Source organism: Vombatus ursinus, unplaced genomic scaffold (genome assembly GCF_900497805.2).
Source record: "Vombatus ursinus unplaced genomic scaffold, bare-nosed wombat genome assembly UNPS02013165.1, whole genome shotgun sequence".
Classification (NCBI taxonomy): Eukaryota; Metazoa; Chordata; class Mammalia; order Diprotodontia; family Vombatidae; genus Vombatus; species Vombatus ursinus.
The window spans coordinates 1-25,836 of NW_020952943.1; the positions used below are offsets into that span (position 1 = coordinate 1).

The window sequence follows — 25,836 nt, forward strand, 5'->3', positions numbered from 1 at the left end:
AGCAGCAGCAGTAGTAGTAGCAGTAGTAGCAGCAGCGGCAGCAGCAGTAGTAGTAGCAGTAGTAGCAGCAGTAGTAGCAGCAGCAGCAGCAGTAGCAGCAGTAGTAGCAGCAGCAGCAGCAGCAGTAGTAGTAGTAGTAGTAGTAGTAGTAGCAGTAGTAGCAGCAGCAGCAGCAGTAGTAGTAGTAGTAGCAGTAGTAGCAGCAGCAGTAGTAGTATTAGTAGTAGTAGTAGCAGCAGTAGCAGCAGCAGCAGTAGTAGTAGCAGTAGTAGCAGCAGCAGCAGCAGCAGTAGTAGTATTAGTAGTAGTAGTAGTAGCAGTAGTAGCAGCAGCAGCAGTAGCAGTAGTAGTAGTAGTAGTAGCAGTAGTAGCAGCAGCAACAGCAGTAGTATTAGTAGTAGCATAGCCCTACCTCTGCCCAGGTTGGCTTTCCCTGGAGGATAGTCCTGTGATGCTGAGTGTTGCAGATATGTAAGACAGCATGATTTTTAGTTGATGGAAAGACTTTGGAGACAGAGAAGTAGAGAGGCAAGGCACAGACTTTGAAAGGCAGATGAGACCTCCCTGGAGCCACAAGCATGTAGGGAAATCTGCTCTGCCCTCTCCCAACATGTCCTTTGATTCAGCACCTGTACCCCCAGAGACCCTGAGAGTGGACTCTTGGGTGAGATCATTCTCTCCTTGGCTGTACTGAGATTTCATTCCCTATCTGAGTCAAAAAGCCCATTTATTCTCATGCTTTCTAACATCTACAATCAGTTTAATTTGCCCAGTTTCTGTTTTACTTCTTGATTTGATAAATATGTTTGCTCACTACCTGTGATTATCTTTTGTGCAATAAAGAAAGGAGCTAAGCTGGCCCAGAGCAACCTAACTGCTTCCTTTCCCTTTGGGGTGAGCTTGGAAAGTGGCTTTTATACTGACCCCCCCCCAAAAGCATCATGCCCCAGACTACAAATATCTGATGCATAATAGATACATATAATTCTAGTCCAAATCCCCTCTTAGAGATAGGAGAATGATGGAGTGAGTGCCTGGTAATGGCCCTCATCCTTCTAAAGGCAGAAATCAAATTCTCCCTAAATATGGGTGGATGAGGGGATTCCTGATCGTATCTGTCTGAATATCACACTATAACACAGGACACCCCAGGTCCTGGTGGCCTGGGTTATTTCCAACAGATGATTACAAATGAATTACACATGTAAGAAATATCACAGCCTTCTGTAGGGAGCCCCAAACCACCATGCTAAGTTAACATGCATGGAAAACCACTGTGCATTGGTGTGGGGGAAGGTTCTAGACTTGGAACCCAGAAATCTTGAGTTTAAATCCCATCTCAGATGTTTACTACCTATTGGGCACATCACAGCCTCTGAGTTTCCATTTACGATTATGGAAAATGAGGGTAGGGACACCTGCAGGACCTCTTCAGATGGTTAGAGCACAGACCTCAATGTAAGCAGCTAAGCTCAACAGAAAGAGCCCTGAGTGGAGAAGGGTTTCGAATTCCATCTCTGTTACTTACCAACTGGGTGACCTAGAACAATTAATCCTTATTGACCCATTTAATGTCTCCAAGTCTCAGTTTCTTCATTTGTAAAATGAGATCATGGTACTAGGATATCTCTGACATACTTTCTGGCTCTCAGTTGTGACTTATGCTATGAGAGTTCTTTGTGAAGGTCAAGGAGGAAGGTTGCTATGAGATCAGATAGGACCTCCTGGAGGAGGTGGCATTGGTATTAGACTTTACAGGATGGTTAGAAATCCAACACAGTGAGGGTGGGGTATGGGGAGGGTTTCTAGGCAAAGAAAATAGCATAAATAAATAAAAATCAGAGGGATGAAAGTACAGGTGCATCCCTTGGACAGAGAGTAGACCAGCGTGACTGGCATAGACAGCATGTGAAGGGTAGTGAAATAAGATTAATCCTGTGCTAGATATTCGGAGGACCTTCAATGTTGAACAAGGGAGTATGAGTTTTACTCTTTGAGTGATAGGGAGCTATTGAAGAATCCTGAGCAGAGAGCAACATGATCAGCTCTATACATAAGAAAGGTAGTTCTCAGAGTGCATTGAATTGAATTGAATTGAAGAATGTATTGAGTGTATGGAAAGGGGTGGGGAGGGATAATGGAGGCAAGAAGGCTTGTCAACAGGTGATGGCAATAGCCCAGATGGATGGTCGTGAGGGCCTGTACCAGAAAGAGAGAAGAAAGGGGCAGATGCAATGGATATTGCTAAGATTTAGTAACTGATGAGATATGAGAGGTGAGAGAAGCAAGAGGCATCAAAGCCAAATTCTAAGCTACATACGTGGAAGGGAAAGTATGTGGTGCTACCACAGATAGAAAAACATCCTCCAGCATCTAGCACTGTCCTATTTTACAGGACTAATATTATATGATTACTATGTGGTACCCATGCCAGTCAAACTGATCTACTCTGTCCAATGAATGCATCTATGTCCTCTTACCTCTGAGTCTTTACTAAGAGGAGAGACTGGTTTAGGGGGAAAATGAAGAACTTAACTTTGGACAGATTGACATTAAGGTGCCAGGTGCAGGAGGAAAGCATTAAGGTGGAGATCTCCTATGGGCCGCTTAGAATGTGGGTGTTGAGCTCTTATTGGAGATAGAGACAGACAGACAGATAGATAGATAGATAGATAGATAGATAGATAGATAGATAGATAGATGGAATAGATAGGATAGATAACAGATATAGATAGATATATACACATAGATATAGATAGATATATACACATAGACATAGATCTATAGATAGATATAGATATATATTTGAGAATCATCTGTATAAAAGTGATAATTGAAGCCTTAGAAGTGAGTGAATTTGCCAGGGGAGAAAGTGTAGTAAGAAAAGAGAATGGTGTCTTGGGAAATGCCCACGTTAAGAAAAATGATGCAGAGACAGAGACAACATGGTTTGGAAGGCAGGAAGAAAATCAGAAGTGTGTAGTGTCTCTGATGCCAGGGGAGAGGAGAATATTCAGCAGGCTCTCCTGAATGGGCCACTATGCCAAAAGTCACAGAGAGATTACAGAGGATGAAGATTTGTTAAAGGTTGTTGATGATTAGGAAGTATTGATGCCCTTTGAAAGAGTCGTTTCAGTATACTGATGGGAACAGAATCCAGATCACGAAGAAGTAAGAGGACAGTGGGCAGGTAAGAAGTGGAGATTTTAGGCAGAGACAAAATGTTCCAGTTTCTCCACATTGGCACCATGTGAATGTTTTTATTAAGATCATGCCGCTCTCTGAGGCCCTCAGCCGAGCAAGAAGCAGAAGCTATCCATGCCCCCTTGGGCTTTGCTCTCTAACACAGACACACAAACATATATGAAATTGTAGAGAAAAATAGTAACTCTGGAATGAAAATTCCTCTGACCAAGGCAGACCGTCGCTGGATTTCTCATGACGTTCCCTTCAGTGTGAAAGCAATCTTGGGGCAGCTGAAAGAATGCCAAGAACAGTCCGTTTTGGCCATCCCAGGGACACCATCAATTCTCCTTTCAGCCTTGGAAGGCTTTGAGGAAGGGGTAGAATTTCAAGAACTAAATGAATGATTGAAGGGATTATCTGGAGATTGTCCCAATTCAGAGAACAAGGGGGAAGTTAATTGTCTCAAAGCCGGGAGGGGGTGGGGGGAGGGGGAGAAGGAGGTTCCTGCAGGTCAGTCTTGTGGATGTGCATTGGATTTCGATCTCACCCTGGTGAAAGTTTCATTTGTTGCTTATGTAGTTAACAAGCCTTCCCTTTCACCCTCCCAGCCTTGTGTGCATCCAAGACACTAGAGATTTGGGTTGTAAGAGGAGGATTTTGGCTGGCTCTGCAGTTTGTCCCAAGATTCTCTGCCAGAAATGACTTAGATGGAGAGAAGGTATTGCTAAAGAAATTATGGAAAAGACTGGTTGCACTGGTACAAAGAAAGCGTTCCCTCTTCCAGCAGCACTGGGATACAGGCTAACTGAAGAACAGAAGGGAGAACCTTGGATCTGTTGACTTAGAAGTCCTTTCTTTACAGGGTCCTCCTTGAAAGTAGATTGATCTTCTAAACGACCTGTCAAACTTCTCCCAGGCCCCAGATCACGTGTTTCAGAGAACAAATTTAATGAACATGTATTGTGTTCACTCTATGTGTGGGACCAGAATCAAACATTTCTTAGATTTGGTTGTAGTCCCGAAGAATTAAACTTTTTCTCATTCATTCAATAAATCTGCTGAATACAAAGTCCTGACCAAAATGCTGAAAGAAATTAAAAAACAAGGAAGTTTTAAGAATTTACAATTTAGGCAAGACACTAGACATGGATTCATTGAAAAGTGGGCCAGATGTGTTAAGAACCAAATATGAGGTGTGAGTAGTGCCAACGCAGTACAGAAATCCAAATTCTTAGACCACTTCCTTCCAGTATATACACCATGGCAGAAGAGCAGTGGTCAGGGGCATGAAAGTTCAGAGGAGGGGAGATCACTGGGGGCTGGGGAAATCAGGGAAGTCTTCAAAGCTTAGGTGGAATTTGAGGTAGGATCTGAATGATTGGTGGTATTTAGATTGGCAGAGAGGAAGAAGAGGCATGGTGTTGCATGCCTGTAATCCCTTCCTATCCTACCCCACCCGCACCACCATGTAGCTGAAGCTAGAGTTCTGAGTTACAGTGGGCTAATATCAATTGGATGCCTGCACTAAGTCTGGCACAAATATGTTTAGCTCCAGAGTGTGAGGTGCCACCAGGCTGCTTGAGGAGCCCAGGTCAAAAATGGAACAAAGTTTCTGTGATCATGAGTAGTGGGGCTGGACCCTTGAATAGCACTTCTACATTGGATTAGATGGGGAGGTCCAGTTTCAAATACATGTAGGTATGTATGTATATTTGAAATTGGAAGAAATATTCAACTTCAGCTGAAGGTTAGTAAAAATAAAGATGTATTTTTCATGTACATATAAATCACATATAAAAACGGAATTTCAAGTGAATGAGGAGAGTATTCAGTGAATGAATAAGAAGAGAATGAATGAGCCCTGAGGAAAGTGCAGAGTGCCCACACTGCACTCTGTGTCTGCATTGAGATGGGATCAGAGGGAGACGATATAGATATATCACAGTCTAGGGCTTCAGTCCTGCCCTATTCCCATCCCTAGACTTGAATGGAAGAGCTGTGATAATGTAAGGATGTTAATCAGATTTAACCACATACTGTTTGTATAAATCAGGCATCTTCTGAGCTCTTCTAAGTCCAGTGGAGAAAACCAGTATTTGGTGATGGTGGTGGTGGTGTATGTATGGTGGTGGTGTAAGTATGAGGGCATGGGGGTGGGGAGGAAAGGTGGGAAAGGGACAATGTATGTGTGACAGTGATAGCTGCACAGCAATATTCAGGCCACACCAAACCCCATATCTAGAACAATGCAGGGCAGGGGTTCTTCACCTTTTTTTGAAGTATTGGCCTTTTGGCAGTGTCTGCTGAAGCCTAGGGGCTCCTTCTAAGAATCATGTGTATGGGGGTTTTAATTTCATTTATTTTTAACATAATTTTTTTAAATTTTGAGTTCCATATTCTCTTCCTCTCTCCCATCCATTGAGAAGGCAAGTGATTTGATACTAATCATACATATAAAGTTACACAAAACATATTTCTATATTAGCCATGTTTAAAAAAAACACGTTAAAAGACAAGAAACATAAAGTGAAAAAATTATGCTTCATTCTATGCTCAGAGTTCATCATTTCTCTCTCTGGAGGTAGATAGCATTTTTCATCATAAATCCTTTGAAATTGTCATAGATCAGTATATTGATCAAAACAGCTCTTTCACAATTGATCATCCTTACAAGAATACCCTTACGTTACTATGTTCTAGTTCCGCTCCCTTCACTTTGCATCAGTTTATATATGCCTTCCCAGGTTTTTCTGAAATTATCCTACTCATAACTTCTTATAGCACAATAGTATTCCATCATCACGTATTTTTTTAAGTTAGAATTGGAAGAAATGCTTAATTTCAGTTAGTTTAGTAAAAATAAAGCCACCTTCAAGGCCATTGGAACAAATTGTTCCCATCTGTCCAAGGGAAGTCTTTACTTGCTTAAGGCAGACATTCTCCCCAACTCACTGATGGGTTTGAGGCCTGTCATTTCCTTCCAATTTGGTTGAACTCATCTGCCTAGATGGTTTTACCTGGGTGTGACCGTTGTGCATGCTACAGCTTCTTGGTAAGAGCTATATGAATCAGGTGGACACCAAAAGTGAATGAGCAGTCCTGAAAAGGCTCAGTAAGCCCTCACACCAGAGGTGCTGGTCCTCCCTGAACACCCCATGAACCTCAGAGAGTGCAGTAAGAGGGGTTAGGAGGCTGTTCCAGTATGATCCTTGTAAGAATGCCAGAGACAAAGGAAGAACAGATTGGATTCGGTGCCTGATTGAATATGGGGAGGCAAGGGAGAAGGAAGGGTTAAAGATGACCCTAAGAGTCCCTCCTCCGTCTCTCTCCCTTGGCCAGGGGATGGTTCAGGGACTCAGGGTACCTCAGGTCTGATGACTATTTGGCAACTGAGTTTCAGAATTTCTTCTGTAAAATCAATGAGACTTTATGAAAAACAATAACTACAAGAAAAATATAGAGGGGGTTGAACTATTTAGACCTCCCTCTGGATTGTTCACATCCTTTATCTCAGTTATTTTTGGAAATATCTCTGTGTAAGTATATTATGGGGGAGATACAGAGGTCATGCAGCCAGTATGAATGTGGTAGAGATGGGGCTTGGACCCAGGTCGCCCACTTTCCAACTTAATGTATTGGTCAGTTTTCCCCCTCTGGAGTGGATCTGGAGTGGGGTTCTCCCTCCCGCCCCCCACTGGGAGGAAGAAATTAGTCCTAATTCTGAATGCAAACATCGGGAAGCTTTTCAAAAAGGTCTATTTGTCTATTCCCCTGCCTCTCCAGGATACCTCAGAGGTGGTGCTGCATGGAGGCAGGGGTCCTACAGCTATCCTGAGAGTGTGAATAAAGCATGCCAGGACTGTGAGATGGGACTGTGTTCTCCTTCCTTTTCTCCAGGCAGGCAAGGCTTGAGATAATGGATGTAAAATGCTCTGATGTCTTGGGAAGGTGGGATTTAAATATGAGGTGCTGGTGATTCAAGACATTTACAAAGAGTGGTATTTAAACATTCATCTGGAGGCCCTCACAGACGCCTTCACTTTCCCCTGACATTTAGAGCCAATTGGACATTGCTGCTCTAAGGATGACCTAGCCTTGTGACTGGCCCCAGGAAATTCAGTTCATCAGGACCTCCCCGTCTTGGATGTATTTCAACAGGTCTTACAGCTGCTGGACAAAGGTCATCTCAGCCATCCTCCTGCCTCCGCCTTCTACTTCCCATGCTTGACAGAGAATACCTTATTTTTTTAAACTAGGAGAAGGAGTGGGGAGAAGAACTACAAGATGGGGTTGGGGGGGAGGTCCTAGGGGCAATTGAAGATGAAGTGAGAGGAAAGGGAAGAAGTTTGCTCATCTTGGCTCCTTGGCCAAGCCCCCAGCTTCTACACAACACATTGTCTCCTGCAAGGGCTGCCTGGTGTTCAGATTGCTTGAGAGGCTCAACCAGTAGGAACTATTTGAATTTTTAAAAATAGCTAGCATTCATATAGCACCTCAAGTTCTGCAAAGACATTCACAAATATTACCTCGTTCTCACGACAACCCTATGAGGTCAGTGCTATTGTTATCATCCCTGTTTTACCAATGAGGGAACTGAGGCAGATAAGAGGTTGAGTGACTTGCCCAGGGTCACACAGCTACTAAGTGCCTGAGGCAGGGTTTGAACTCAGATGGGTCCCTTATGGCTGATGGAGAGGCCTTGGTCTAGAAAGACCAAGCCTGGCCTGATGAGCATCACCTGCCTCTGTCCTCAGTATTCACACACTCAGTTTTAGAGCTATACGTTAAATCTCAACTACATTTGACAGGTCCTGAAAGGCATATTATTTTAAAATAAAGTTTCATGGACTTATTTTTATATAGCCTACATTTTCCCCATATCTTTTTCTCTCTCTTCTTCCCCCTTATAACAAGTTTTTTTTTCAAGAAAAAGAGGAAGAGAAGAGGGAAATCAGCAAAACAGATCGATACATTGAAAAAATCAGACAATACATTCCATGTCCAACAGTCATAGCACATTGTAGGACACACACACACACACACACACACACACACACACACACGTGCGCACGCGCACATCAGCAAAAGATCAGGGAAAGTATTTTCTCCTATCTCTTCTTTGCCTTCAAACTTGTTCTTTGTACTATTGTAACATATTAATCAACAAGCATTTATTCATTAAGTGCCTACTATATACTAGCTACTGGACTAAGTGTTGATCAATAAACATTTATTAAACGCATACTACTTGCCATGCAGTGTACTAAGCACTGCAGATTCAAAAAGAAGCAAAAGACAGCCCCTGTCAAGGAGCTAAAGATCCAAGCATAAGTTATATACATTAGATTACAGGTGGTCTTACAGCTCTTTTATCTCAATATCCTGTCCTACCCTTCCTCAGGCTATCAGCTCCTTTAGGGCAGGGATTAGGGTTGCCATTCTCATTGGCTGCCATCACAAAGCCCAGTACAGAGCTCTACCACTCACTCAATGCTGTCCTCACTCCCCCCCCACAGCCCACCACGATGCCAAGCCACTTAATTCCCCAGTCCTCTACAACAGTGGCCCTGGGGTCATATTATAGACTGGGAGAGAAGACTCTGAGATCCCACCAGTCACCATTGGTTCCCCTCCTGGCATGAGTGATTTTGCATTATTAGCACACAGGGTTTGCAAGGTGGGACTTAGGAAGCTGGAAAATAATGTTATCTTGCTTTTCTCTGAGAGACAGTTCCTTCTTGGGGATGGCAGAGGGGAGGGACCCTTCATTCATAGTCTGTCTTCACCTTGAACTAGCCACAGAATTCCATTTCTCAGGCCACTTAGCTTTGGGGCTGAACCTCTAACACTGTCCTCATCAGGGCCAAACCAGAAAAAAACAAAAACACAAAGAACCTAATACCAGAGGAAACCCAGACTTAAGCTCCCTGGAGATGATTGCTGAGGGGCTGGCTATGTTCTGTGAATGTTTAGAGTCACATGGAGTTGATACCCATTCTACCAATGTGAAAATCAAGGCCCAAAGAGGAACTGTAAGGGCTGGCATTAGCACCTCTTTAGTATGACGTGAGAGATCCTGAGAGGCCTAAACATATCTCCTCCAACTTGCTGGCCACATTGTACAAGACTCAACATTAGAGCTATTCCTTTGAGGTAAAGTAGTGGCAGCTAGTTCCAGATTCAGGAGGACTTGAATTCAAATCCAACCTCAGACACTTATTAGCTATGTGACCCTGGGCCACTCACTTAGCCTCTGTCTGCCTCTGTTTCCCCGACTGCAAAATAGAGATGATAATAGCACCTACCTCTGAGAATTGCTATGAGGATTAAATGGGATAATACATGTGAATTTTATGCAGAGGTAGTAATGTGGGGCAGTTGGGCTAGCCTTTGGAGGGGAGGAGCAGATGTGAGGTTTGGGGCACTGCTAAAGGAGAATCCAGACAGCTCCAAAGCATAGGTGGTGGCAGGGAGTAACCCTATGAGCCTCTTGTAGATATTGGGGGCAGGAATCAAAAGGTGAGACAGGGACAGAGAATAGGACATCAACACATCCCCTCCATTCCCTCTCATGCTACTGATCCAATGCCTACCTCTTGCCTCCTCCAGGAAGCCTTCCCCGGCCACCCTTAGTCTTACTCATCTCTCCCTGTTTTGGTCACCTGCCATTTTCTAGCCAAACTACTCACTTGACAGTTAGTATGCAGGTCCCGGTCCTTATGATTGCTGATTTATTGAGCTAGAAGGGACCTTAGAGGCCATCTAGTGGAACTCTTTCTGTTTACAGGTGGGGAAACTGAGTCTCAGAGATGTGGAATGACCTACTGAAGATCATACAGGTAGTACCAGGAGTAAGCTTTGAATTCTAGTTGTCTGGCTCCAAAGTCAGTGTTCTCTCCAGCGCACCAGGCAGGTGTTAGCTATATTTCCTGTCTACTAGTCTTCCATCCCTAACATTAGACTGGGAGCTTCCTGAGGTCAGGGACTGTTTTTTGCTTTTCTTTGCAATCCCAGTGCTTGTACTAAGTATACTATTCTAATAGGTGCTTAATAAATGCTAATTAACTAATCAGACCACAAACTCCTTGAGGGTAAGGGATATTTCTTTAACTTCTTAGAATCAGTCTCAGAACATAGCACTCCTCCTGGTCCACAGGAGATACATCTTTTCGACTGACCCTGCCAGTGAACATTGTTCAGGGTCCAAGATTGAAGAAGAGGAAGAGAGTGGGTTGGATTCCATTTGGGAAAATTGTGCCATATTTTGGATGCTCCCAAGCTATTTCCTGATACAAAAGCCTGTCTTCCCACACCAAGAGTCTCCTGGGGAAGCTGTACCATTGAAAAATAGACAATGCCAGGCATGATCTCCAAAACATCAAAATTGTGAGTGACCCAAGGACAATGAAGAGGCTCACAGTGGGCATAAGTGGGCTCAGGTGGACTGCCCATCAGGATGGTGAGTGAGAAGTAGAGGAAGGGTCATCATCACAGGCATGCCTGAGCATTAAGAGGAGGCAGCTTGGGGATGTACCCAGGAAGCGAAAGGAATAATAAAGGATTAACCCAAGTGCAATATAGGCAGCCACAAAAGCCTGGAAGGCCCAGAGGAGGGCTGGGTAGAAAGAACATTTTTAGAGGGTTTCTGGGATGACATTGGACAGTAATAGCATAGGATGAATGAGAAGGTTTCTAAATTGGCACCAGAAGAGGGGGTATCTTGTCAATGAGAGCAAAGATCCATCAATGTATCAAAGTGTCGATTAATTGGCCACTGTTGGGCATGGAAGGAGGGAGGGGAAATGGCCCCAGACCTGTCAATGATTCAGATCTCTCAGCTCCTGGGCTTCTGGCTCCTCACTCAACCGACTGCTGATTTCCCTTTTTAATTAACTGCTGCTGACCTAGGGTGGTATTTTCCATCTCAACCTCATTTGCCCAAAGAAATGAGTTGGTAGAGTCTAATGTAGTCTGATAAAGCTCCATGATCCAACTCTCTCTCTCTCTCTCTCTCTCTCTCTCTCTCTCTCTCTCTCTCCTTTCCCGCTTTGCTCACCAGGCCCCACATGTCTACTACAGACATAGGTACAAACCAGTCCACACTGAGAATGGAGACCCGTATGGTCTTGGGGAAAGGGTCTCTAGGTAGAAGGGTGTGTTGCAAGGGGAGAGCATTTAGAAAATGTGTAGCTGGGTCCCCTCCCTCTGGGAAGTAGGTTGGGTGCCCCATCCTCCATCTTCCCCCCCCATCTCATGCATGCTGGGGGTGATGACAAGTATTAATTAAGTGCTTACTATGTGCCAGGCACCTCTGGGGATACAGAGGAAGGAAAAAACATGGTCCTGCTCTCAAGGAGGAATGTGATGAGAATCCCTCACATTCTAATGGGACTCAACACACATGAAGTAATGTGATACTATTATGACCTTTGTGATTAGACTGTAAGCTCTATGAGGGCAGGGACTATCTCTATCTTCATCTTTGCCTCACCAGCACCTAACCACTTCTTGCACATAATAAGGACTTAATTATTTGAATTGAATTGACTACCTCTATTTACACTGCTAGGTAATCTCTCTGCCCTCAAATCAGTTCTACAGAGGATGCTTTCTCTCTCCACCCTACCCCCAATCTAGGCCTCACCATGTTGCATCTTCTTATTCGAGGTCATTCCCACTGTTCTTTCTAAGGAGTAGAAGATACATGAAGACAACCTTGCAAATATGAGTAAATGAGGTACAGTGCAAAGAAGCACTGGGTTCAAATCCTGTCTCTGATACTTACTTCCTATGCGACATTGCGCAAATCATTCAACTCTCTTGAATATTAAATGAGGGGTTGGACCAAAGACTCCCTGCAGTATCCCATAGAGCTAGAATCCAAATGAGATCCAGAAAATTCAATTCAATAAACTTTTATTAAGTGCCTACTATGTATCAAGCACTGTACTAAGTGCTGGAGATACAAAAAGAAGCAAAAGACAGTCCCTGCCCTCAAGGAGCTTACAATCTAATGGGGGAGACAACAAGTGAACAAATATGTACAAAGCAAACTATGTACAGGATGAATAAGAAATGATTAACAGAGGGGAAGATATTGGAATTAAGAGGGGTTAGGGAAGTCTCCCTGTAGGAGGTGAGATTTTAGTTCAGACTTAAAGGAAGACAGGGAGGTCAGTAGTCAGAACAGAGGAGGGAGAGTATTTCAGGCACGGGAGACAGTCAGAGAGAATGCCCAGAGCCAAGAGAAGGGTGTCTTGTTTGTGGAACAGCCATGAGCCTTGAGTCACTGGATTGAAGAGTACATATGGAGGAGCAAGGTGTATGAAGACCCGGGAAAGGGAGGAGGGGTCTGGGATATGAAGGGCTTTGAATGCTAGAGTTCTTGGAGTCAATAGGGGGCCACTATAGTCTGTTGAGTTGGGGTGGGTGGCATGATTGGACTTGCTTTTTAGGTAAATCCCTTTTGTGACTGAATGGTGGGGAGAGACTTGAGGCAGGTAGACCCCAGCCTCTCCACCCCCTCCACCAAGCAGGCTCTTCAAGAAAAGGCTGAATGACCACTTGCCTGGTATGTTGTTGAGGGGACTCACGTTCAGATGTGAGTTGGATGAGATGACCTCTGAAGTGCCTGAGCTTCTGTGATTCAGCGAAAGGTTGCCAGCCCCGCTCTGAAGTCTTGGCAGGAGGCATTCAGAACACAGAGAGTTAGAATGAGGCTTCTTCTGTTCAAAAAGAATGACACCTTGGAGCTTGCATGCATCCAGCTGTCTTCAGGGGATCCAGCTCACAGACAGGACTTACAGGTGATGCCATGCGGGGTTGTTTCAAAGATAGGGCTCCTGTCATGGACCTGCCTCAGTTCATTCGATAACCGAATGCCCTTCATCTCCATCACACTGGCATAGTGGGTAGACAGGAAGACTTGAGTTCAAATTCTGCTTCCAATACTTACTAGCTTGGGTAAGTCACTTCATCTCTGAAGGCCTGTTTTCTCATCTGTAAAATGAAAAGGGTGAATTTGACAGCCTCCAAGGTCCCTTCCAGCTCTAAATCTATGATGCTGTGATCTCTGACTCAGAATTCTTTTCCTTCAAGGCTCAGGGGCCACCTTCTCCACGAAGTCTTCCCTAATCTTCCCATCTCCCCTCAAGTGGTTACTATTTTCTCTTTCCTCAAACTATCTTATATTGACTTATCTGTGTGTGTATAGGGTGTAAGTTCATTTGTTTTCATCTTCTCGTTCTCAAAGTGGAACAAAATGCCTTGCATACAGTAGATGCTTAATCAGTGTTTGTTGAACTGAGTAGTCTGTAGTGGTGTACCAGTATAGTATTCCTTCCTTTCTTGGAGAACCAAGGCCCAGGGGATTGGGGAGTGGGAGGTGATTTGCTCCTACCTTTGGCTTTGTCCATTTGCTCACAGATGGTGGGGCCAGTCCATTTTGCTGACCATTCCCAAGCCAGGTAATGAGGAAGCAAATGGCTTATTTGAGAATTGGCTTATTCTCAGCTGGAATGGCATCATGGACTTTGTCTTTTCTTTCAAAGAGCTGTATTATTGGATATAAGCTAATTCTATTTTAGCCATGCCAGGCTAAGAGTTTGGGGCTCGAAAGAACACCTCCCCAACAGTAAGCATCTAAAAAATATTTGCTGATTGATTTGAGCTAAGGAATTGGACAAGATTTGAACTGAAAGCCTTGCTACAAGTGACCTTGAGCAAGTTTCTTTTAGTATTTTTATTTAAAATGTTATTCAAATATATTTGTTTAGTATTTTATTTTTTCCTAAATTACATGTAGAAACAATTTTTAACTTTCATTTTTTTAAATTGAGTTCCACATTCTCTCCCTCCCTTCCCCCATCAAGCAAGTTTTTTTAAAGTTAAACCACCCAGGGGCAGCTAGGTGGCACAGTGGATAAAGCACCGGCCCTGAAGTCAGGAGGACCTGAGTTCAAATCTGGCCTCACAACAAATACTTGACACTTACTAGCTGTGTGACCCTAGGCAAGTCACTTAACCCCAATTGCCTTTAAAAAAAAAAAAAGTTAAACCAACCAAAGATTCCTACCCACGAGAAGCTTACCAGAAGGTTGACCAAACAATACTAACATCCATGAAATCATTAGAAAAAAGTGATACTCAGCATTTATCAAGTGCAATGAACTTGGAGTCAGGAAGACCTGACATGATTTAAAACATACCTTATAGGCATCAGCTCACTTGATGCTCATAACAACCAGTACCTGGCAGTGTAGGCATGAGTTACATCTTTATTTTAAGATTAAGGACATGAGGATCAAAAAGGTTAAGAGACTTGTCCAAGGTCACACAGTAAGAATTGCTCACATTTGCATAACACTTTACACTTTATAAAAGGCTTCTCTCACATGAATCTCTGAAACAGATAGTGTAATTAGTTATCCCAATTTTACAAATGAAAAAACTGAGATAGAAAGGTTGATTTCCTTAGTCACTTGGCCAGTAGTCATTGGAGAACTCTTACTAAAAAAAGGTGGTATAGTGAGGGTTGGGCATGGCAGACAGTGGTGCCCAGAGCTTCAGCCTAGCATTGCTCTTCTCTGTTCTGCACCATACTTCCTGTCCTCAAGGGATGAATAATCTAATCTTGGACCCAGGGCCATTAGCACTTAGGGGCACTTGGCACATCGGCTCTTCTGGGGATGGACAGCCCTCCAGTGTGGGTTGCCCACTATGCCTGAAGGCAGTCAAGATTCCTCTATTTTTGGACAGCTCTAATTATCAGGAAACATTGGCTTCCATCAAAACATAAGTCATCTCCCTCCACATCCCCTCACTGTCGCTAGTTCTTTCCTATGGGGCCAAGCAGGGGGAAAAAACCCTCTAATCTCTCTTCCAATATGTGGAGACTGTTATTACATCCTTCCTAAGATCTCCAAGGTCCCTTCTAACTCTGAAATCACATGTTCTGCAATGGCTATATTGGGAAAAGAAGCTTTGCGCTTCTCCAGCAGAAGCCTATTCTGGGGCCAGAGCCAGTCTGACTCTGACCCCTGCCTTTAGCTGAAGCTGAGCTCCACTCCTGCCCAGGTTTAAGAATGGGGAGAAGAGTTCTGACTGATTGAAATGACACTAATTTATCTAAGAGCAGGCCCAGAATTCCTGAAATAGAAAGAATCTCCCAACTTCTCACTGCAAAAGATCCATTTGTGACTCTAATGAATTCCCAGACCTCATGAACAAGCCAACGATAATCCACGAATATGTCCAGGAATTCTTCGATCCCCAAATCCTCTGGGCACAAAACTTCTCTTAACAAAGATGGCCCAGATATGGAAAGGGAGCAGCAAATATTCTGTTCTCCTCTGCACTAAAGCAGCTGAGGAGAAGTTTTTGGCTCTGTTATGAACAGACCTCTATGAACAGGGCCAAGGTTATACCACTAGGGGTATGAATGACCTCTTTTTATGGGTGTAATGTTTGCCCTGATGCCACTGGTGAGAAATCGGCATCAGAGTTTAAGAGTGCTTTCTTTGGGCCAACAGAGCATGGGGCCAAGGATACAAAGAGAGAGATTCTGCCCATGAACTGGTGGAATACAGGGGATAACCACAGCTCTGGGGTTATTTCTATCTCTGGTCTTTTTTTAGTATTTTTTTAAAATTAATATTTCACCCCTCCAATTATATGTAAAAACAATTTTTAACATTTTTTCCAAATTTTATGTTCCAAATTCTCTCCCTTCCTCCCTTCCCCCCCCCATTGAGAAGGCAAGCAATTGATATTGGTTATACATGTGTAGTTGTGCAAAACACATTTCCATGTAAGTGAGTCTGTGAAAGAAAACAAACATCCCCCCCAAAAATAAAGAAAAAGTATCTTCAATCTGTATTCAGGCCCACCAGTTCTTTCTCTTCTATCACTGCTCTTAAAGCTGGCAAAGGCAAAGTCTGTCACTGATGCTGTCTTGGCTATACAGTGCAGTGATTAGAATGGAGTATGGAAGACCTGAGTTCAAATTCTGCTGTTCCACACTCACTAACTGTGTGACCCTGGGCAAGTTAAACTTCTGTCTGCTTCAGTTTCCTCATCTGTAAAATGCGGGTATTGGATCCAACAGCCTCTGAGGTCTGACCAGCTCTAAATCCATGATCCCAAGACTGATAAAGGTATTAACAGAGGGACGTCTGTTCACAGTCAACGTGCTGTACAGTGGGCAATTTTTGGAGCTCTCTTGTGGAGAAGTCACTTGTAGACTTAGAGTCCTAGTACCATGGACAGAAGACTTGGAGTCAAATCCTACCTCCAATGTTTACCTTGGATGTCAATCTCTAATTCCTCATCTCTAAAATGAAGAGATTAGGCTAGCTAACATCTGACATCTCTTCTAGCTCTAAATCTATGACTCTGTGAGTGTCTGACCCTCTCTGTCATTCTCCCTGCCACCATATCCAGTCATTGCCAAGACTTACACCTTCTCCTTCAATGGCTCCATTATCTGTCCCCATCTCTCTACCTACTCACTAGGTATCACCCTAATACAGGCCCTCTTCACAATGAGAATTGCCTGAATGGTCCAGAATGGAATAGAATAGAATAGAATAGAATAGTCCAGGGCCTGCACTGTTACCATCAGTTCCTGACCAGGTATCTCTGACTCCAGGCTCCACTCTGCCCATCATCCTTTACATGGAGTCAATATCATTGTCCTAATACACAAGTGTGACCATGATGCCATCATCAAAAACCTTTGACGGTTTCTTAATATCTCTAAGACAGGGGCTCTGGAGGTCCCTGTGACAGTGTCTGATAAAATCAATGGACCCCTTCTCAGAAACTCAATAAACATTAATTAAGCACCTACTATGTGCCATAAGTGCTATGCTAAGTACTAGGGATGCAAATATAAAAAAAGAAGATATTGTTAAAGGGGAAAAACAAAACACAAAGGGATGCTGAAAAGGAGGGCAGAGAAGGTACCCAATGAGAGAATGTGAGAGGGATGTCAGAGATGTTCCAGAGCAGTGCAGCCAGGTGAGAAATGAGGAGCCGTTCTGAGCTGAGATACTTCCTTAAAGGGATGTTTTGGAGTTCATGGCTCCATCGTCCAATCAGTGGGGCAGGGGGTAGTGATGAGGTGGAGTCTCAAGGCTGATAAGGTTTTTAAATACAAAAAAAATTAATTTTAATTAATTTCCAAATCAAAATTATATTTTCAAGTGTATAAAATAAAATAGAGAAGTTGACAAAGGTAATCAGCTACAGTGGTATTAATTTATTACAAATATATGCACATGTGCATATATGTGTATGTATGTGTGTATATATACACACATACATATAAATATATAATAAAACAAGTTCATGAATCTCTCTAATAAAATATGAACATATCAGCTGAGAGAAATGATTATTTCTCTCCTAAATTAATAGCCAGTCATTAAATTAGGACTAAGGTTTTTCACCTTCCTTTTCCTTATTTAGAAATCAGCCCCTATAGGTTATTCAGGCAGCCTTTGAAGTACAAGACTCATGATGAGATGAAATCTTAGGTGAAACTGACCCATCCAGAAAATTCAGATCTGTTCAAATTGTAAAGAATTTTTAGGTTAGGTGAAGTGATGGATTCTGGTCCGTTGTGTTTTACTCAGACAGATGTGGGTAGAACTAGATTCCCTCTTTTGTCTGGATTACACTAGACAAGGTGATATGGGTATAGATAAGACTCTTTGACCAAGACTGAGTGATCAGTCATATCCCCCAGACCTTCATTAGAATAAGCCCACCTCTCATTATAATATTCATTCTCTCATTACTTATAACCAATCAGAGTTGATTACTACCCTCGGGAACTTGTACTCTTCCAAAGGAATATAAGCATTGAGTGGATTCCATGAGAAGTCTTTGGCATTCGAGAGGTCTTTGGCATTCGAGTGCCACTGACCAATCTGCTAGCATGATTAATAAAATGATCTGAGTAATTACCCAGAAACTACATCTCTCAAACTTTTTATATGTCACACAACCTGTCACTTAGAGCTTTCCTCAGCCTGGTCCCAGCTGCCTTTCCATCTTTATTTCACATTACTCCCCTCTAGGCACTCTGTGTTCTAAGCAAATTGGACTCCCTGGTGTTCCTAGATCTTATCCGACACTTGCCTGCCTTGGTGCATTGCTGCAGACCAACCCCTATGCAGGGATTCTTATTCTCCCCTGTCCATGTATTGAGATTTTCACCCTTCAAGACTGAATTCAGGTACCACTTCCTCTATGAAGTCTTCCCTGATCTATGCCCTGCCCTTCCAGGTGAAGGGTATCTATTGCTTCTCACTTTTTCTTAAAGTACCTTGGCTGAATCTAAACTTTGCCCTGTCTACAATCTACCTTACATCATGTACAGTGTGTATGCATCACATTCCAGCCCCTCCCCCACCTCCTGCTACATTAAATTGCAAATTCTGTTTTCCATCCTTTGTATCCCCAGGGCTCAGCATAGTAACATGGGCACTTGATAAATATTTTTCTATTTTGAACTGGGTGGATGAAGCCAGATTTCTTAAGCAGCAGCATCAGTGAATTCATAATCTGTTTAGATGTGTGAATAAATAACTCAGTAAATTCTGACCTAATCCTCCCTAATAGAGGGGAGAAGATGTGAGGATAAGCCCAGGCAAAGGATAAGTCCCCAATCATTTCATAAGATCATTGATCTCTAGCTAAAGAGACCTGAGAAGCATCTAGTCCAGTGCCCTCATTTTAAAAATGAGGAAACTGAGGCCCAGAAAGTCATACAGCTAGTAAATTGGGGAGGCAGAATTTGAACTCAGATTCACTGACTCCAAAATCACCGCTCCCTTCCTTAGTTTGGTGTTGGGGTCTAGTCAGAGATGCATGAAGATACCTCCCCCCATGCCCCTGTCCCACACACATGCACATATTTGGGCTCAGATCACACATAGCCACTTCTCGCACTTGCTCAGCCTTGATCTCCCATCCCACCCATAGCCTTCAAGTCAGTCAATCAGCTTGAACCGTTAGTTTTTCTGCGTATGGCGACAAACAAGAGACTGGTCTTTCATTCTCTCTGGGGCTGGGGCTGGGGCCACAAGGACCAGAAAGAAGAACCAGTCACTGGCATGCAATTTCCTCTCACAGAGGAGAAAGGAAGTCATAGGGTCAAAGATTTGGAGCTGAAGGGACTTCAGAGAACATTGAGTCCCCCCCATACCCTTTATTTTACAGATTATGAAGGAAAAGGCTGGATAATTGAAGTGACTTAACCAGGGTTACATCACTAGTAAGTTTCTGAAACAGGATTTGAACTCAGGTCTTCCTGATCCCAAGTCCACTGCATTACCCACTCTGCTAGGTTGCCATCCAGTTTTTGAGACCCTTATAAGGTTGGTATAAAGGTTTTTTTTCCAACAGCCTGGTGAGGTACATAATGCAAGGACTATTATCCCATTGTACAGATTCAGAAACTGAGTCCCAGGGAAGGGAAATAACTAGCTCACAGTTACAGAGCCAGAATCAGAGCTAAGGTACAGACTCAGGTCTGTTAAATTAAATTCCAACTTGCTTTTTCTTTTACACTGTTTCCTTGAGTGTGGTGGAAAGGGACTGGGTGTGAAGTCTGATTCTGGTCCTGTCTCTTCTATTAACATACAGTGTGACTTTAGGCAGCAGTGACTACACCAGTCAGTGAATCACTCTGCATTTATTAAATATGGCCAATGTGCCAAGCTTGTGCTAAGGCCAGTCCCTGCCCTCAAGGAGCTCCCAGTCAATGGAGCTACAACTGATGTTTATATTGTGGTTGAAGTTATGCAAGGTGCTTTACCTTTGGGCCTCACAACAACTCTGTAAGGCAGATACAACTGGCATTATTATGCCGATTTTACAGAGGAGATAGTTGAGGTTATGAGAGGTAAATGACTTGCCCATGGCAACGTGTATACTAAGTAGAATTCTAACAGAAGCCAAGCACCTTGCTGGACTCTGCCTATAAAATGACAAGAGTGACAACTCTCATCCCTGCCTCACAAAGTGATGATGAGAACCAAGTGAGATCATAGAGACATAGACTGAAAGCAAGAAGGAGCCACAGGTGAAGAAACTGAGGTCCAGAGAGGGATAGTGACTTGCCCAAGGTCATATAGAGAGTATAAAATAGAGCTGGGATTTAAACCCAGCTTCTGTTACTCTGGATCCAGAGCTCTTTCTGCTTAACCATGTTGTCAAGGTGCATAAAGGGATTTGTAAAGCTTAACATGTTTTAGAATACAGAGGGAAAGTGTGGGAGCCTAGGACACCTAAACAACCATTGGCAGGCAAGGAGGGGAGGGAAGAAAGGATGGAGGGAGGGAGGAAGGAAGAGAAAGAGAGAAAGAGAAAGTGGAAGGAATGAAGTGGAAGGAATGGAGTGAGGAAGTAAGGGAGGGAGAACGGGAGGACGGAAGGAAGGAAGTAGAGAGAAAGAAAAAGTGGAAGGGAGGGAGGGAGGAAGGAAGAAAGGGAGAAAGAGAAAGGGAAAGAATGAAGGAAGGAGAGAGAAACAAAGAAACAGGTAAATAATGAAGGAAAACACATTTATGAAATGCTTAGTATATGTAAAGCATTGTGCTAAGCTTTGAGGACACAAATAGAAAAACAAGACCATCTCTAGTCTAGGGAACTCCCATTCTAATAAGGGAGATAACACATCCAGGTTTTGCTGCAGGTCAGATGGAAAGGTCCCCTGGTCCTCAGGATGCAGAAGTAAAGCAGATGGTAATACATCTTCTTTAATGTCATTTCTACTGCTAATCATATCCGTTTCAACAAGGGCATTGACACATACACACATCAATATTGGTGAGGGATTAGTGTGCATTTGATGGACACAGGAGTGGCCAGGTGTGCAGGTGTGGGCTGCCTCTGGGTTGTAAATGGGATACTGGAGCCCTGGGGAGACAATAGGGGCAAAAATATAGACCGGGGAGTCATCTGCATAGAGGTGATAATTAAAGTCACGGAAAAAGACGAGATTGCCAAGGAAGCGGGTATGAAAAGAGAATGGGGGGGAGGGGGCAAAGACAGAGTCTTAGGGGATGTAAAAGAGAGGCAGCAGAAGGCAAAGGATCCTTTCTGGAATTCCAGCTCTGCTATTTGGTATCTCTGTGACCTTGGAGAAGTCATCTCCCCTCTGCAAGTCTCAGCTTCATCATCTATGAAATTAAGAACTTCAACTAAATGATCTCTAAAGCCCTTTTCAGGGTTGGAGTTCTATGACAATAAAGAGGCAGAAGGATGAGAAGGAGAGAGAACAAAGGAGACAGAGGAAGATTTCTTTAAAAAGTTTTTTTTAACTTATGTCTTTTTTTTTAACATCACCTCTATTTCCTGATGGCTTCCTCCCCCCCACACCCAGAATATCATCCTTTATAACAAAGTATTAAAAAGGGGGGAAACAATTCAGTAAAATTAACCAAGATATCAAAAAAGTCTAACATTATATGTAGTATTCTATATACATTACCTCTCACCTCTGCAAAGGAAACACAAGGAGCATTTCTTATGGCCTTGTTGATATGCTCAATTGGATGTGCCATTGATAGCTCAAACTCAGTGTGTCCAAACAAACCTAGACTTACTCCCCACTTTACAATTGCTCTTTCCCCATTTCTTTTTATTATTGTTGTTGAATCACCATCATCCTCCCAGTCTCCCAGGCTTGAAACTTTAGTCACCTTTATTCTTTCTGTCCCTTTACTTTGAACATTCAATCATCTTTTTTGATCTCTACAATACTATTTCTATTATGTCTCCCGTCTCTCCCCTCCTTTCCATTCACTGACACCATCCTACCTCATGCCTACATCACTTCTTATCTGACCTATTGGAATGATCTCCTAACTGGCCTCCCTGCCTCTACCCACTAACCTCTCCATTCCTTCCTTCATTCAGCTGCCACAATAATCTTTTTATTTTATTTTATTTTATTTTTTAGGCAATTGGGGTTAAGTGACTTGCCCAGGGTCACAAAGCTAGTGTCAAGTATTTGGACTGAGGCCAGATTTGAACTCAGGTCCTCCTGACTTCAGGGCAGGTGTTCTTTCCACTGCATCACCTAGCTGCCCCCACAATAATCACCCACATGCTCTGCTGAGATCAACATTCTTCTACTCAGAAATCTTTAGCGATTCCCATTTACCTGGTGAAAAAACCATAAATTCCTTCTCCTGGCCCTCTAAGGCCCTCCACCATCTCACTTTGACCTATTTTTTCTGCATTTATCTCACACTATTCTCTTTATACTCTACCCCAGAGGTGGGGAACCTGTGGCCTCGAGGTCACATATGGCCCCTAGGTCCTCAATTTGACCCTTTGCCTGAATCCAAACTTCATAGAACAAATCCCCTTAACAAAAGGATTTGTTCTGTAAAACTTGGACACAGTCAAAAGGCCACACCCAAGGACCTAGAAGGCCACATGTGACCTCAAGGCCACAAGTTCCCTGCTCTACCCTATAGACAAAGGGGACTACTCTATATCCCCCCGTCTTTTCCTTCTCTCTCCCATCTCTTTCCCTTTTCTTTTTTTCCTCATGTTTTAATTTTCTTTATTATTAAAAAAAATATCCTTTTTATTTACTTTTTTGACTCTAGGCTTGTACCTTCAATATCTTCACAACAACTTTCTGCTCCTCAATCAAGAAAGCACGCTTGACCCTGTCACAGACACATTTAGTACACATAGAGCTACCATATGCTCTGCTGACATGTTTTTTTTCTTTGCTTGCCTCATAAGAACTCCAGGTCTCAAGGCATGAACACCTCGAAGTCTTCCTGGGCACACACCACAGGCTGATTTGGGTGCTTTTCCCACTTTCTTGGTATAAAGGTAAACACTTCTGGGACCTGGGGTTCGTGACAGCCGAGTTTTGTTAGAAGCTATATTGTACGACAACCTACGGTGATATGTCAGGGGCTGAACCATTTTTCATTCCTGTCAGGTCCATCACCGGAAAAGGGAAAAAAGCTCCTTCCTTTTTCTCATGCTGTTTCCCATGCTGGGAATAGACTCCCCTTCCACCCTTCTCCCAATTGGATTTGTAGAAATCCAATCCTTTGTTCTAGGTCTCAATTCTCCATGAAGCCTTCTTTGATTCTTCCCTAATGAAAATGGCCACTTCCTCCTCAAACTTCTCCTAGTACCTTCTCTGGATTTCATTGCACTGAACACATTCTCTTGTATTACATTTTTGATATATTTTGGCCACCAACCCCTCACCCCCAGAGGGCAGGTGCTAGATCCTTGTTCATATTTGTATCCTAGAACCCAAGATAATGCCTTGCCCAAAATAATCCTATAAGAAATACTAGTTGAATTCAACAGAATAGAATCTTCACTGACCTGTCTCCCGGGTATGAAATGACCACTCTCAGATTACTAATGGGATAGACCCCCTTTGGAAATACAGAGCCTTGCCCCAGTCCTCTCTGACGAGCCCATTAGTGCACGTTCCTGCTGCTGGCACCTGTCTGAGGGTCCCTGAGCAAGTTACCTCTCTGGTCCTCAAGTTTCTTTCTCTGTCAACTGTGTTAGATTGGATGGTCCTTCTTATCCCTTCCTGCTCAGATATTCTATGACCATAATTTCAGAGGCAATGAAACAGGGGAAAGAAGAACCACCAAAGACAAACATCTGGTCTTTTCCCGTGGCCATATTATGGCTGGGAGAGACACCCTGGCCCAGGTAGTTACAGCTAGAACTTGGGAGGTCAGACCCTTGGGTTCCAGACAAAGCTACTGATGGGCTTGCTGAAGAATAATAGTAACTAACATTTATACAGAATTTTAAGCTTTGCTTTACATATTTTGTAATAATAAAAGTATGTACATACCAAGAAGCTAGGTTGCTCAGTGGATAGAGCACCAATCCTGGAATCAGGAGGACCTGAGTTCAAATCCAGCCTCAGACACTTACTATCTGTGTGACCCTGAGCAAGTCACTTAATCTCCTTTCACCTCATCTTTGTGAGTTCAAATGTAGACTCATATACTTACTAGCCATGTGACCCTAGGCACGTCACTTAACTCTGTTTGCCTCAGTTTCCTCATCTGTAAAATGAGCTGGAAGAAGGAAATGGCAAACCATTTTACTTTGCCAAGAAAACCCCAAATAGGGTCATGAAGAGTCAGACATCCCTGAAAAATGACTAAACAACAACAAAATACATGTAGCACTTTAAGGTTTGCTATATATGTCATAATAATAATAACATGGTTTGTCCTTAATTTTTGAAAAGAACCAATGATATCACTGATGATGTTTTGAGTCATGAGTGAATTGGGTTTAAATGAGGCAGAGTTGAGCAAAGCTCTAAAACTCACTCTCTTTCTTGCAGAATCATTGAAGTCCAATGGCAAGACAAAAGTCAGGACATCTGCTGATGGCCTGGGGTGCATTGGATGACCTTGGCATCTTCAGTGTCTTGACTAAGTGCTCCACAGTGCCTGCTTCAGCCACCTTCATGGCTGTTGGAACAAATTGCTCTCATCCACCCATTCTGCCGAGGGATATCTGCACATGCTTGGAAGAGACATCTCCCAACTCACTGATGAATTTGAGGTCAGTTGGTTACCCTCAACCTTGTTTAACCTGTCTGCTGAGACATTTTACTGGGGAGTGGTCACTGCTCATGCTACAGCTTCTTGGAGCCACAGGTGAGGGTTGGGTGAATCAGGCGGACACTATAGGTGGATAAGCAGCCCTGAAAAGGGTTAGGCAAACCCTCACACCAGAGGAGCTAGTTCTCTGTGAACATCCCATGCACCCTGACAATGATGATGATGATGATGACGATGGTGGTAATGGTGGTGGTGGTGATGATACATCACATTTATATAGTACTTTAAGGTTTGTAAATGCTTTATAAAGCATTTTATCCTCACAGCAACCTTGAGATATTGATGCTATTATCACCCTCATTTTATAGATGAGGAAACTGAATCTGCGGGCAGTCAAGTGATTCACCCAAAGTCACACAGCCCCCAGTTATATAGTACTGTAAGGATAACCAAGCTCATTGTTCACAACATCCAGCAAGATAAGGAGTGTGAGTATTATCAGTCCAATTTTGCAGATGAGAAAACTGAAGATCAGGATCATAACATCATAGATTTGGAGCTGGAAGGAATCTTTGACACCATCATTTCCATTCTTCCTCACATTTTATAGATGAGGATGCTGAAGCCCAAAGAAGTTCAAGGCATCCATCCACATGCACTTATTAAGTACCTACTGTGTTCTAGTCTCTTTGCAAAGTGGGGATGCCTGTCTCCTGTCCTGCCTGTCCTTATGGAGCCTGTGGTTCATCAGGGAGGCAACCTCTACATAAATAATCATGTACAAAAACCAATCTCTGCTCTCTCAAGCAAGAAAACCCTGGTGGGTTCAAGGCAGCTCATCCACTTTTGGGCCACTCTGAGAGTTCAGAAGTTGTTTTCCTTATACCAAGCCTAGATTTGTCTCTTTGCAATTTCTTCCACTTGCTGCCTCATGCCAGAGACCAGGGTCCTGCTGAACCTTCTCTGCTCCAGGTTACATGGCTCCAATTCTTCCAAATGATCCATCCATCCATGGTGAGACCCTCTGCTATGCAGATTGTCTTCCTCTTCTAGG

General features: G+C 43.2%; 1 pseudogene; it reads right to left on the minus strand.

The window, feature by feature from the left end:
- Positions 1 to 22,795: 22,795 nt before the first annotated feature.
- On the minus strand, positions 22,796 to 23,148 carry LOC114040442 (annotated as a pseudogene).
- Positions 23,149 to 25,836: the final 2,688 nt, after the last annotated feature.